General features: G+C 34.2%; 1 protein-coding gene across 3 annotated transcripts in view; it reads right to left on the reverse strand.

Moving 5' to 3' along the window:
* The window catches only part of TANC1 (tetratricopeptide repeat, ankyrin repeat and coiled-coil containing 1), a 246,801-nt gene that overhangs the window by 169,890 nt on the left and 62,573 nt on the right, over positions 1 to 14,338 (reverse strand). The gene's annotated exons all lie outside the window — the stretch shown is intronic.

The following is a 14,338-nucleotide window of genomic DNA, read 5'->3' on the forward strand; positions in this document are numbered from 1 at the left end:
TACAGAAAGGAAGTGACTTACTTGAGCTAATAGTGAGATATTAGGCTTTGATTACATGTACTAGTTATGTCTTAGGAGGCAGAGGGAAAAGAATTGGCCTGTGGCACCAAGCCAAACTGTGCAATAATGAGCAGCATTTTATTTTTTTTAAAAACAGGATTCTACTATGCTTGTAAAAACAGCAGAAAGGCCCATTCCTAAGGTGAAACCAGATACCTACTCTTTGGCACAGACAAACAAAAGGACATTGTTTTACCATGAAGTTATTCTCTTTACTCATTTCCCTCCTCTCTGCTAATCCAAATGAAGTAGATGCAGATGTAATGAACTAATAGTAAATTTCCAACTATAACATTATACTTTAAACTGTGGATAGAGCGCTTAATAAATGGCTGCTGACTGACAAACTAAAATGATTAATTTCAAAATTATTAATATTAATAGTAAAAACCCTAATCACTAGTATAGCTAATTATTAACAGAAACTCACTTATATGTGTGTGTTTATGTATAAATGTATGTATGTATGTATGTATGTATATAATCTATAATATCTATAAAAGGCAGTTAGGCAACACGGTGGATTAAAGAATACCAGACCTGGAGTCAGGAAAACTCAATTTCTTGAGTTCAAATCTGACCTGAGACACTCACTAGCTGTTTCCTTGGGCAAGTCACTTAACCCTGTTTGTCTCAGTTTCCCTATCTGTAAAATGAGCTAGAAAAGAAAATGGCAAATTATTGCAGTATCTTTGCCAAAACCCCAAGTGGGGTTAGGAAGAGTCAGACACAACTGACAGGAGAACAATTATAGTCTACAAAATGCTTTCCTCACAATAATCCAGTGACAGAAATAGCATGGACATAACCATTTCACAAAGAAAGAAACAGACTGAGAAAGAATGACTTGCCCAGCATCCACATGGCTGGAAATTGTCAGAAGGAGCATTCAAAAACCTGCTCTCACAAACACAAGACCCAATGGTTCACTCTATAATCGATCATGTTACAAAAAATTTTCCTGGCACCCAACTCCATCATTACTTTTACCTGATACCAGTTTTCTTTCTTCTATCCTCTTCCTTATCTCTAGGTAATATCAAATATTGACTGTATTTTTTTTAGCCAGCTCCCCCCTCATCCTTTATAAGTCTCAATTTCTTAGGCAAACTATAATGTTCTAATTATTCAAGTATTTCAAAACTTAAAATATTATGGTGCTGGTATATAAGTACTTTTGCCAATGATAAAAATTGTAGTCCCTCTTTGGTAGATGATTTTATGAGTTATTCAAATCACTTGTTTTGGACAACCTTCTAGCAATGATTCTTTCTCAACTTCTCTAGGAGGTTCTTGACATCCCAGAAACGCAATCCATCATCGCACTTTTCCATTCCATTAATACAACCTCCAAGAACCCACCATGGTTATCACCTATCACAGAATCATTATCTATCAGGTATCTCCTTTTCCTGTCAAAGGGAGACAAAAAGGATTTCTCGGTGATGATAGGCTTCTGCCTGCCTTAAGACAGATTCCTAGATACCTAAAGGCATGAGAATTCCTACTTCTATGGAATCAGGGTCCCTCCAATTTGGTAGATGTGTGAAGATCACCGAGTTACCATGCTTTGACCAGCTGACCAGATGAATTTCCATTGAGACAAGAGGACAGACCAGTCTATGGAAACTAAGTGCTGCAGTATCCATTGTCACTTAATCTTACTATATTAGCACTAAGTAACCCCCTTTTTATTAACTTATATTACTTTTATTAATTTGTAAACTCCAATAAAATTGCATATGTTTAACCTATATCAGATTGCTTGCTATCCTGAAGGTGAAGAAGAAAAATTTGGAACACAAGGTTTTGCAAGGGTTGTTGAAAACTATCTTTGCATGTATTTTGAAAAATAAAAAGCTATTATTTAAAAATAAAATAAACTTTCAGTAACTTCCAAGTGTCTCATTTTGTTCCCAAGTCAAATCTAAACAAGCTCACCCCAAACAACTCTAGTAAGCTGACAACAAGCATCTATTAGGAGCCTACTATGAGGCAGGACTGTGATACAAAGGGGGGTGATGGCTTGAAAAGAGTTTGCAGTTTAATAAACAGATAAATAACTATATACAAGAAACTAAGGGTAGTCTCAAAGAGAAGGAATCTTAAAAAATTTAAGAATTTACAGCTGTTTGTGGTGGTAATATACAAGATAGAAATGAAAGCATCTGAAAACATATTTTTAAAAACTAAAGCATTTTCAAGAGAAGAGAAAATTACAGTTACATAAAAAGAACAGGTATATTGGTAAATATACTGTTTGGTAAATTGACTGCTAAACAGTCAATCCTCCCATCACTAGAATTCTTCCCACAAAAATCTGATGAAACACTTACTGAAAATGTTATTGAAAGGATTCTTCATCAAGTTTGGGTTAGACTAAATGGCCTTTTGGGTTTTGTTCTAACTGACTATGTGACATATTTTGCTTTGATAGCATTTTCTCTAGCAGAAAATGATACCCACCATAGGAAATAAGAAACACAGCCACTCCATTTATTTAAAAATAATATTCTCCTCTATACTTCTATATAGGCTATTGACATAAGAACTTAAGATGAAAGGGGATACATAGGGACCGTGTAGTTGTTTTTTTTTTAATGTATATAAAGAGGAGTATTAATATACAACATCTCTGTTTCCTCTACACTTTCAATAAATCCTTGCTTACTGAAAAGACTTAACAGTACAGAAAAAAGGCACAGGTATGCATCTCATAAGGCCATAAGAAATAAAAAGGGGAAGATGGAGGTGAAAAGGTTATGTTTGAAAATACCTTTGCATGTTTATGCCTGAAAATCACAAATATCCTGGAGATCAGCCTAAATTCCTAGACTGGTAATGAAAATGATGGATTTCATAAGATGGCACATGCTTGGTTCAAGAAGCTTTTAACTTCAAGTTGCTTCTCAACAAATCAGTGCATCCAAGCTGAACTCTACAGATGAAAGTGTATGCCTTCTTTAAAAAAAAAAAAAAAAAAAAAAAAAAAAAAGCTATAAAACTTAATTGCCAGGAAATCTAAGGCAAATTCAGTGTCCAATTATGGTAATCAATTCATCCATCTTAGGTGCCTGGCAACACATAGTCCCTCCGTTTTCCTTTGGATGTTTGGAATTTAGCTCAAATCCTCCAGAAAATAAGTGGAAGGATGAAGGAGAAAATATATCCTCCCTAAACAAAAATCACTTGAACTCTTTTCATCTTCTCCGGCCCCTTCAACAATTCGTTCAATAATTATCTATTATATACAGAGCAGTACTATATTAAGTGCCAAGGAACTGATCTAAGAAATGATCCCCGTCCTCAAGGATATTACAATTTAGTAGGAAAAAAAATGATAAAGGAATAGACATCATATAATTTTACAGTTAAGTTCTACTGAGAAAGTCAAAGGTAAGTGCTATATGAGGAAAGCACTGAGGTCAGAATTCAGAAAAGGCTTTACTAAGTAGACAGCATTCAAATCAGTCTTTAAAAGATAAATATAAAGAAAAGGCTTTCAGAGGAAATCAAAGAAATAAATTACTATCTTCTACAAACTAATTTTTAAAAATAATAAATAGAACCCCAGAATTTTATTGTTATATGTACATTCATGTAGAAAGTTTTTCTATTTTCTGATACTCATTCACATTGGGCAGGAGTTCTTAACCTGAGATTTGTGAAATATGTTTAGATAGATAAGATAGATGATAGATAAGATAGATATTGATAAACATGTTTCAATTAAATATATAATAAACATTTCAATATAATTCTTTCTAATCCTGTGCATTTTATTTTATCCATTTAAACCATTATTCCAAGAAGGGATCCACAGACTTATCAGATTACCAGAAAGGGCCATGAGAGGAATGATGGTATTGAAATTCAATTAAAACAACAGGTTGACATAGTTAAAGAAGCCATCAGCTATCACTTACTAGCCAACTTAATGGTAAATAAGCAGCTTCTCCCCATTTAACTAAGCTGATCCTCAGAGAACATATAGAATATTATGATAGAAATCATACTACAAATAATTTCAACTTGAAAGAACTATGAGAACTTGTGTTTCATGGGCATAGTCTTTAGGAACCACATTCCCTCACTATGATCCCTAATAAAGAAAAGGAACAGAGTATTATGTTAAAAATAATTAGAATTTTTTTAAAAATGCTTTTGATTAGTTCCCTACCCCCCCCCCCCAAAAAAAAAAAGGTAATTCTAACAGAGGCAGGAAACATGGGTTGGTAGGAAGGCAGGGAAACTGCAAGAGGTTACTACAATCAAGCAATAATCAGGCCAGTACAATGGTAAAGGGAGCATATTTTCCCATCTCTTCCTTTCATAATCATCAGCATCTAAGACACATGTACTATCATTTGGAGAAAACTTCAAACTTCACTGGCTTTGTGTTTTGTTTTATTTAAGTAACAAGCACTTAAAATGAGAGAACTTTATGATGTCTCTCTTCTTTAAACACTTATTTTATGTACGTACCATATGTTTTGGCAGTTGGTCATGTTTGATCTTGTGCTATTCCATTTAATGACGCATATATGTTCCCTAAGAGCAAGGGCCATATCTCTTATCAGTTTTTTTGGATATCCCACAAAGCCTAGTGTTCCACAGTAAGTAATTACTAAATATCTAGAGATTTTTAAGATACTTCCCTCATCTTTAATCAGATAAGTTAACTTTTTAAAAATTATTCTATATTTTCAGTTATAAAAATATATTTTTTCTTCCTCCCATTAATTAGCTTCCTAATCAGTTGCCTTCAGTGTCTTAGCATTAAGTATTAGAGAACTCAGATTTTATTCTTAGTTTTGCTACTCACTAGCCTGTTGCCATATTCAAGTTACACAACCTCTCCAGTTCTTTTGTTAATGATTCAAATATTTCTTCCTACTTTGTAAAACTCTATGATTCTATCAACAATCAGTATCAATAGATGGAAACAATAATGTAGTTTCTAGCTTCTATACCAAAGCACTTTATGTACTTTATGCACAGTATGTAAATAAAGCTGAGACATATGACATTGTTTTGGTCAGCAGTAATCCTTATTTTAAGAATGAATAAGGAGGCAGCTAGATGGCCCAGTGGATAGAGCACCAGCCCTGAAATCAGGACCAGAGTTCAAATATGACCTCAGACACTTAACATTAGCTGTGTGATCCTGGTCAAATTACTTAACCCCAATTGCCTCCCCCCAAAATTAAAAAAAAAATCAATAAACCCTATCAATCTATGAATCTTAACAAAAATTTTAGTAAATACTACTTCCAATTACACAAATGTTAATGACTTTTTAGAGTACAAAATAGCATTCATTATGAAACAAAGTAAATGTCTGCTTTTCTTTCTTTCTTTTTGCTAAGGCAATTGGGGTTAAGTAATTTGACCAGGGTCACGCAACTATAAGTATTAAGTGTGTGAGACCACATTTGAACTGGGGTCCTTTTGAACTCAGCGCTGACGCTCTATCCACTGACCACCTACCTGCCCCTCTGCTTTTGTTTCAAGAAATTTAATTTTAATTAAAAGATTATTCAAGCACAAAGCTTAAATTGATTTAAGTTTTATTGTGTTATCTGAAAACTCTCCTCACTTTCAAGCTAAATTTAAAATGTTGCTCATAAGTTGCTCTATGGTGAAATACACATTTAAGGAAGAGGGTTTCAAAAAAAATCCTAAATCTGTATTTCAAGTTTCTATTCTAGTCATATGAAAAGATGCTCCAAGTCATTATTAATCAGAGAAATGCAAATTAAGACAACTCTAAAATACCACTACACACCTGTCAGATTGGCTAAGATGACAGGAAAAAATAATGATGATTGTTGGAGGGGATGCGGGAAAACTGGGACATTGATGCATTGTTGGTGGAGTTGTGAACGAATCCAACCATTTTGGAGAGTAGTTTGGAACTATGCTCAAAAAGTTATCAAACTGTGCATACCCTTTGATCCAGCAGTGTTACTACTGGGATTATATCCCAAAGAGATTATAAAGAAGGGAAAGGGACCTGTATGTGCAAGAATGTTTATGGCAGACCTCTTTGTAGTGGCTAGAAACTGGAAACTGAATGGATGTCCATCAGTTGGAGAATGGCTGAATAAATTGTGGTATATGAATATTATGGAATATTACTGTTCTGTAAGAAATGACCAACAGGATGATTTCAGAAAGGCTGGAGAGACTTACACGAACTGATGCTGAGTGAAATGAGCAGGACCAGGAGACCATTATATACTTCAACAACAATACTATATGATGACTAGTTCTGATGGACCTGGCCATCCTCAGCAACGAGATCAACCAAAGCATTTCCAATGGAGCAGTAATGAACTGAACCAGCTATGCCCAGAGAAAGAACTCTGGGAGATGACTAAAAACCATTACATTGAATTCCCAATCCCTATATTTATGCCCACCTGCATTTTTTATTTCCTTCACAAGCTAATTGTACAATATTTCAGAGTCTGATTCTTTTTGTACAGCAAAATAACGTTTTGGTCATGTATACTTATTGTGTATCTAATTTATATTTTAATGTACTTAACATCTACTGGTCATCCTGCCATCTGGGGGAGGGGGTGGGGGGTAAGAGATGAAAAATTGGAACAAGAGGTTTGGCAATTGTTAATGCTGTAAAGTTACCCATGCATATATCCTGTAAATAAAAGGCTATTAAATTAAAAAAAAAGTTTCTAGAGGTTTACAAAGAAAAATTGCTGCATATAAATTTGTTTAAACAAATTCCCATATTAACAGCTGTTGGGAATGCTGGAAAGGGAGATCGTATTTCATTCTCCCATAAGAAAAAAAAACAGAAAAATGATCTAGTTTGAGAGGCATTATGGAAATTTTACATTCTCAGAATGAAGACCCAGTTACATGTCCTTTACTTTCTTTTTCTACTTCTGCCACAACAGAGAAAAAAAGAGGTACCATTAGTGACAGACATTTTAGCTTATATAAAGACAAACTAAGGTCATTCCTTTAATTAGCTCTAACAGCTAAAGCAGAGTGAATTCATCAGGGTGAATTCATCACCTGAGGCTAAAAAAAAAAAAAAAAAACAAAAAAACAAGAGAAGCTACTGGCAACTGAGAAAAATTACCCAGAGGGACTTTTAATTCTGAAATCCTGAAGCAATGTACTAGCCTGGCAGGGTCAGATTCTGAAAGAAAACTCAGGATATGAAATGGAAAAATAACATTCTGATCAAAATCTGAGGATCCCATTAAACTGAGATCACAGTTATGGATTATTGGGGGTAATTGTAGCTCTTTGTTCTTAAAAAAGAAAAAAACAGTATGTTTACATGGCACAGTGGGAAAAGCACTGGCTCTGGGATGAGAGGGCCTAGGTTCAAATGATGCCTTTGGCATTCAATGATTAACTAACCATAAGCAAAGCAACAAACCTCCCTACTCCTTAGCTTTCTATGAGCCCTGTGGAAAAATATAGTGCCTCTCTAATGTTTGCTATATTTGGTTGTTCAGTCATTTTTCAGTAGTGTCTGCCTTATTGAGGCCTTTTTTTGGGGGGAGGGGTGTTATTTTGACAAAGATATTGGAATATTTTGCTATTTCCTTCTCCAGCTCATTTTACAGATAAGGAAATTGAAGCAAACAGAGTTAAGGGACTTACCAAAATCACAAAGCTAATTAAGTGTCTGACGCTGGATCTGAACTTAAAATGAGTCTTCCTGCTACCAGGCCCAGCACTGTATCCACTCTGCTACCTAGTTACCCCTTTGCTGTGTTTAACTAATTCAGCTGTAACTTTTGATCTTATAAAAGTACCCAAAGCTCACATTCATAACTTAGATATTGTATCTTCATTAAAGAACACGTCTTGTGTATCATAAGAATGACATCACCCCCAGAAGCATCTACCTGATTTAGAAGGGGGAAAAAAAAATGTGTTGAAGGGTTGGACAGGAGGGGAAATCACAGCCTTAGGTAAAAAAAGGCAGCTTAACATTGTTGTAAGGAAAGAAAAATATTAAGCTAGAAATTGAGAAGCTTTTTTTTTTTTTAAATAATGATTCAATAATGATAGTTATAAGCTGAGGGACTATGAACAAACTATTTAAGCTCTGTAAGTCTCAGTTTCCTCCTTGATAAATTGATAATTTTAAGATTTTTCAGCTCTAGAATTGATGATTCTATAATTCTATGAAGTTCATCAAACAAATATATCCATGAAGCACAAGCTAAATTACCACATTATTTTATTGAAAACTACTCCAGTAAATAGTTATCTTTAATTCTACTGTTCTCTTCCATGGTTTTAGACAAGGAGCTATAAATTAGGGCTAAGGGTAGATGTCCTTTAGCTCTAAAATCTTGTGTCAAACTTGCACACCTAAACAACAAAATGATATGGTCACACTTTCTTTTTTTTAAGGAGTATTTTAGATAATGAATTGAACAGAAATTCTGTTTTCGGGTAAATGTAAAACTATCAGAATCGTTTCAACAGATGCCCTGTTGTTTAAAATAAAATTAAAAAAAAAAAAAAAAAAAGACTTGCCATCATTGGCACTTTCATTTTTCTAATGGATTTATAACCCACCCCCTCCCCCCATCAACTCAAGGTTTGAAAGACTCATGGGTCCTATAAAACAGCTTACAAGTAGCAAAATGGCATATGAATGTAAGAGAAACAAAACAACTATGACTTTGAATCTAATCCCTTCTGCCCTTGGCTTTTTCAACAGTTTGGAAAGACTATATTATCTCTGAGCTTCCCATTTATTATGCATAATATGAATATTGCTTAAATAATTAATATAAAGTACACTATGGTTGCTCTAACGTCATCACTGATTCAAACATCAACCAACAACCAGGGATTTGACTTCAATCCCCAATTATAAAACAGTGCCATCCCTAAAGTTTGCATTTTTCTGTGGGCAAAGTCAATGAGCATTAAGTCTCTAAAGATATGTGTGAAGACTGACTATGAGGCAATAAGAACAAAGGATTTAATTGCTTTTTTTAATGCAACATAATATATGCATTCAAATAAGCACTATTCCCCCTTCAAAAGCTGCCATCTTGGGAAGCTACCATAGTTATTTCCATGAGGCAAACACTGCCCAGAAAATTTTATTCTGGAATTATTTTGAGGCTGAGGCACATTATTTTAAATATTCTCAGTGGTCACAAATCCCCAACCTTTGAGGGTAGATTTAAATTTTAGATATAGCCACAAAACATTCTGACTTTAGGATGAATAAGAATTTTTTTTGAGTTTAAAACCAAAGTATGACATAAGCAGAATTTTAGCTTCAAATCCTATTTAAATCAGGCCACATCCCTACTTTAAAATATCAGTGACTCCCTCTTAACAACCAATCAAGTAACAACTTCTTAGCCAGGTATTCTTAGCATTCCACCATCAGTATTCTTTTTTTTTTCCCCTACTTAAATGGCCTTATAACATTTTATTTATTTATTTGCATAAGCATGGAGCAAAAGAGTATTTGATGAGAAAAGTTGCATAGAAAGGACTAATGAAAAATGTTTTGGGGTCAATTGATTTTTAAACTATTTTTAAAATAGTGTTTGGGTAATGCTAAAGAGGGTATCAGTGGAGTTTTTGACAAAGTCAAAGGCAGGGCAACCTTGAAATTATGACAGAAAATAAATGATCAAATATATGGTGGGGGAGGGAAAGACCATAGGGGGGAAAAAGAAAATATTACGCTTTTAAATATTAAGATGGGGAATCAGGGAGACAGAAAGAGACAGGGAAATAGATAAAAACAGAAGTTCATTTTAAGTTGCAAACAGGTCCCTGAAAGAATGATATGCTGAAGAGAGCATACTCTTCTAAACTACATTTGGGAGCAGGTCCAGGAGATCATTATATACTTCAACAACAATACTATATGATGACCAATTCTGATGGACTTAGCCATCCTCAGCAATGAGATCAACCAAATCATTTCCAATGGAGCAGTAATGGATTGAACCAGCTACGCCCAGAGAAAGAACTCTGGGTGATGACTAAAAACCATTACATTGAATTCTCAATCCCTGTATTTATGCCCACTTGCATTTTTGATTTCCTTCACAGGCTAATTGTACAATATCTCAGAGTCCGATTCTTTTTGTACAGAAAAATAACAGTTTGGTCATGTATACTTATTGTGTATCTAATTTATATTTTAATATATTTAACATCTACTGGTCATCCTGCCATCTGGGGAGAGGGTGGAGGGTAAGAGGTGAAAAATTGGAGCAAGAGGTTTGGCAATTGTTAATGCTGTAAAGTTACCCATACATATAACCTGTAAATAAAAGGCTATTAAATAAATAAATAAACTACATTTGGAGAGGATCTCAGGCATTCTAAGCAATCTCTTTCAGGATATACATATTCATTCAATTCAATGCAATAAATATTAACTTTCCAGGAATAGTGCAAAGAGTAGGGATACAAAAAAAGGCAAAAGAAAATCCATGAGGATAATGTAATGTATACAACTAGTACCAAGAATTTAATCAAGCAGTACCTATCATTAGGTGCCTACTATATGCCAAGTGCTAGAGTTAATACAAAAATTTAAATCTCAAGGAATTAAGGTTCTATTGGGGGAGACAACATGTAAATACATGTATACAGCATAAGTTCAAAATAAATACAAGATAATTTGGACAAAATAATGCACTGTTTGGCAAGTTACTAGTAGGATCTGGAACTCTAAATGAGAAAACCACTGGTGACAAATGAAATGTCTCACAATTTTCAAATCATTCAATATGCAAGATTTGTATTTAGACAAAAAATATAATTTACCCTATATATTTGTGCATGGAACTATGGTAGACATTCCACAAAAGAGGTTAAATAGACCTCAGGAAGTTTATAGTCTAAGACAGACAAAAATAACAAAAGCAGAGGCTGTCAGAACAAACAGAAATGAAAAATGTGTTGATGTCACATGAATGTATGAAGAATGAAAAAAAGCTGTATGTCTGGAAGAATTAGCATCAAGTCTTCCAGCTAAATGAAGCAAGTCATTCTGAAGCAAATAAGAGACTTAAGACTTGGGTTTTCACCCTCCTTCTTCCAACTGGAAACTGTAGGTCACATTAGATTTCTAAAGTCACCTTTCTCAATCTATGTTTCCTCATTTGCAAAATGAGGGAAAATAATAGCATCTATCTCATGTGGCTGCTGTGAGGATCTAATCCCAATAACATGTGTAATGTACCCTGTATATCTTAAATTATCATAATAATGTTACCTATTATGTTTGGGGACTATTTATACAAAGAAAATTGAAGAGAGGAAGATATATGAGTCACTTCCATTTCTTCAGCAGACCTGGGACTCCTGGTTGCAATTCTAGATTTTTTTTTGTTCATTAATGCAATATATATTTATAAGACTAATAAAAAGGGCAGCTAGTTGGAGCAGTGGATAGAGCACCAGCCCTGAAGTCAGGAGGATTCGAGCTCAAATGTGACCCTCAGCCACTTAACACTTCCTAGCTTTGTGACCCTGGGCAAGTTACTTAACCCCAACTGCCTCAGGGAGAAAAAAAGACTAATAAGGATACCATAGCACGTTCAATATTTCCACTGTAATAATGGGACCCCCCAAAAAAATCTTTAGAGAAAAGTGTTAAGCGACATGAAGCTGTAGAAGAACTGGTGCAGCCATTTTGAACAATTTTTATTAAGTGAAAACACAGTCAGATGGGAAATATTCCAGCTAGATTTTTATTTTACAAAATGAGGACATGAGAAGAAGTTTGCATGAGGACAACTAACGTTATTTTTAGAACATCCATAAAACTTTAACCACCACTGCAATGTTCCAACATTATCCATGCCTGAAGGTATGTATGGTGCATGGCCTCAATGGGTCATGATAAAGGTTCAGATTTTTATTTTCTGAAGAACTACTGAAAGGGTCAATTAAAGCCTTTAGAAGCATTTTCTGTGAAAGCTTTGATCGCTGATTCTGTCATCACTCTCCCTTACCACATAAAGACAGCATGAAATAAATACATCTTGGATCACAAGAACAAAATCAGTATTGTGAAGCAATACTTACACTATGGTACATCAATTTTAAGAAGAAACCACACAAACAGATATGGGTCATTTTTTTTCAGGGGGGAAGCAGGGAAGGAGAGAAGAGTCAAATATAGAAAAAAACAAGAGCTCTAAAACCTATACTTTTCAAACCCCTAAACAAAAAGCATCCTTACATTCTTTCAACTATAACAAAATCATTTCTATATGCCTATTATAAAATATATTTTTATAGCTTTATAATGTGTTCCAACTGCTTTCCTTTAAGGAAAAGCAGCATGAGAGAGTATGCACACACACACACACACACACACACACACACACACACACACACACAAGCAAGTTTGAAAATTAAAATAGTTGGGATTACAGTTAGTGACTAAGTTTATTCCACAATAATGTACATAAATATACTACTCTTTCACAGTCACATACTAAACAGATTAGTTGTAGAGGTACTCATGAAAACAGATTATGAAATATTTTTATTATAGGGATACTATAAATAGATATTAAAGTTTCCCAATATTCCTAAAATATCAAGTTTTTGTCACTCTAAAAAATTAAAAGATTGCAAATAACTAATATTAATCCAAACTCTTGGATCTAATAGTCACCAATTTCTGCTGTTTTAATCTATTTGATAAAGTAATTTTGCAGCTTATATACATGTATAAAATAAACATATAGAGATCTCTTTTATAGTATTAAACTTTTCCTTTCCTTTTTTTATTATTATTATAGCTTTTTATTTACAAAACATATGCATAGGTAATTTTTCAGCATTAACAGTTGCAAATCCTTTTGTTCCAACTTTTTCCCTCCTTCTCCCCACCCCTTTCCCGAGATGGCAGGTTGACCAATACATGTTAAATATGTATTCGCAGACTGTCAGAATTGAAAGGAGCTATCTGGTCCAACATGGATCTCAGGAGTTAGAAGAGATTTCCTAAGTCATCTACCTCAATCAGTAAGAAAGCAAGAATCCCCTCCACAGCATACCCAATAAGTAGTCATTAGTCCCCTGGCCAAACTCCAATCTTAATAAAATGGAAAAAGTGGGCTGTCCATCATTGTACCTTGTTCTTGCCAGGTGACCAACCCATCTTTTTTGGATTATACATTTCTTTAATGATATTCTTTACAATATTGTGTTTATACCAATTCTCCCAGATTATTTCTCTGAATATCCTGCTCAAGTCTACCATTCAAATTTAATTCGTCAAAGGCTGCAGAATTTCATAATTCAAAGCTAAGGCAACATCACTGGAATACTGGCATTTATAAAGATAGATCTTTATTTCAGAGGAAAGCTTAAAGTTATTAAGAGAACTTGCCAACTTCCCAGAGGTAATATTGCCCACCCTCCTCTTCAATTCTGGGCCCAGTTCATTCTCTAATGGTAGGACCTAAGATATAGCTATACCAATGAACAAACCCCATAAAGTTGCCTCTCCCATTGTAAATCACAGTGTGAACAAAAGGTAATTTTTTCAATTTGGTTTTTCCTGATTGGATAAATTTGACCAAATTCTTTTGAAAAGCCATGGATATATTATGTATGGCAACAGCAAGATTATACAATGATGAATTCTGATAGACCTGACTCTTTCCAACAATGAAATGATTGAGATCAGTTCCAATGATCTTATGATGATGAGAGCCATCTACACCCAGAGAGGATTGTGGGAACTGAGGGAGGTTTACAACATAGCATTTTCATTCTTTTTGTGGTTGTTTGCTTGCATTTTGTTTTCTTTTTCATTTTTTTTTTCCTTTTTGGTCTGATTTTTCTTGCGAGATAATTGTATAAATATGTATATATTTATTGGATTTAACATATATTGGATTTCCTAAAATCTAGGGGAGAAGATGGGGGAAAGGGGGGAAGAAATATGGAACACAAGGTTTTGCAAGAGTCAATGTTGAAAAATTATCCATACATATGTTTTAAAAATAAAAAGTTTTAATTTAAAAAACAAACAAACAAAAACACCAAATTCCAGGGACTCTCTTTTCTCAGAGATAAAAAAACAAAACAAAACAAAACAAAAAACCATAGATCTCATTTAGAAAGCTCTCCAATGTTCCAGTGTTTGATGTAATCAATATCATATCATTAGCAAAAAAGGAAACATTGAAGGTTTCATCATCTATAGGGAATCACCCCACACTGGGTTTGCTCGATGACAATAGTAAACACCTCTGAGGAACATGTGTAT

Source organism: Sarcophilus harrisii, chromosome 3, assembly GCF_902635505.1.
Source record: "Sarcophilus harrisii chromosome 3, mSarHar1.11, whole genome shotgun sequence".
Taxonomy (NCBI): Eukaryota; Metazoa; Chordata; class Mammalia; order Dasyuromorphia; family Dasyuridae; genus Sarcophilus; species Sarcophilus harrisii.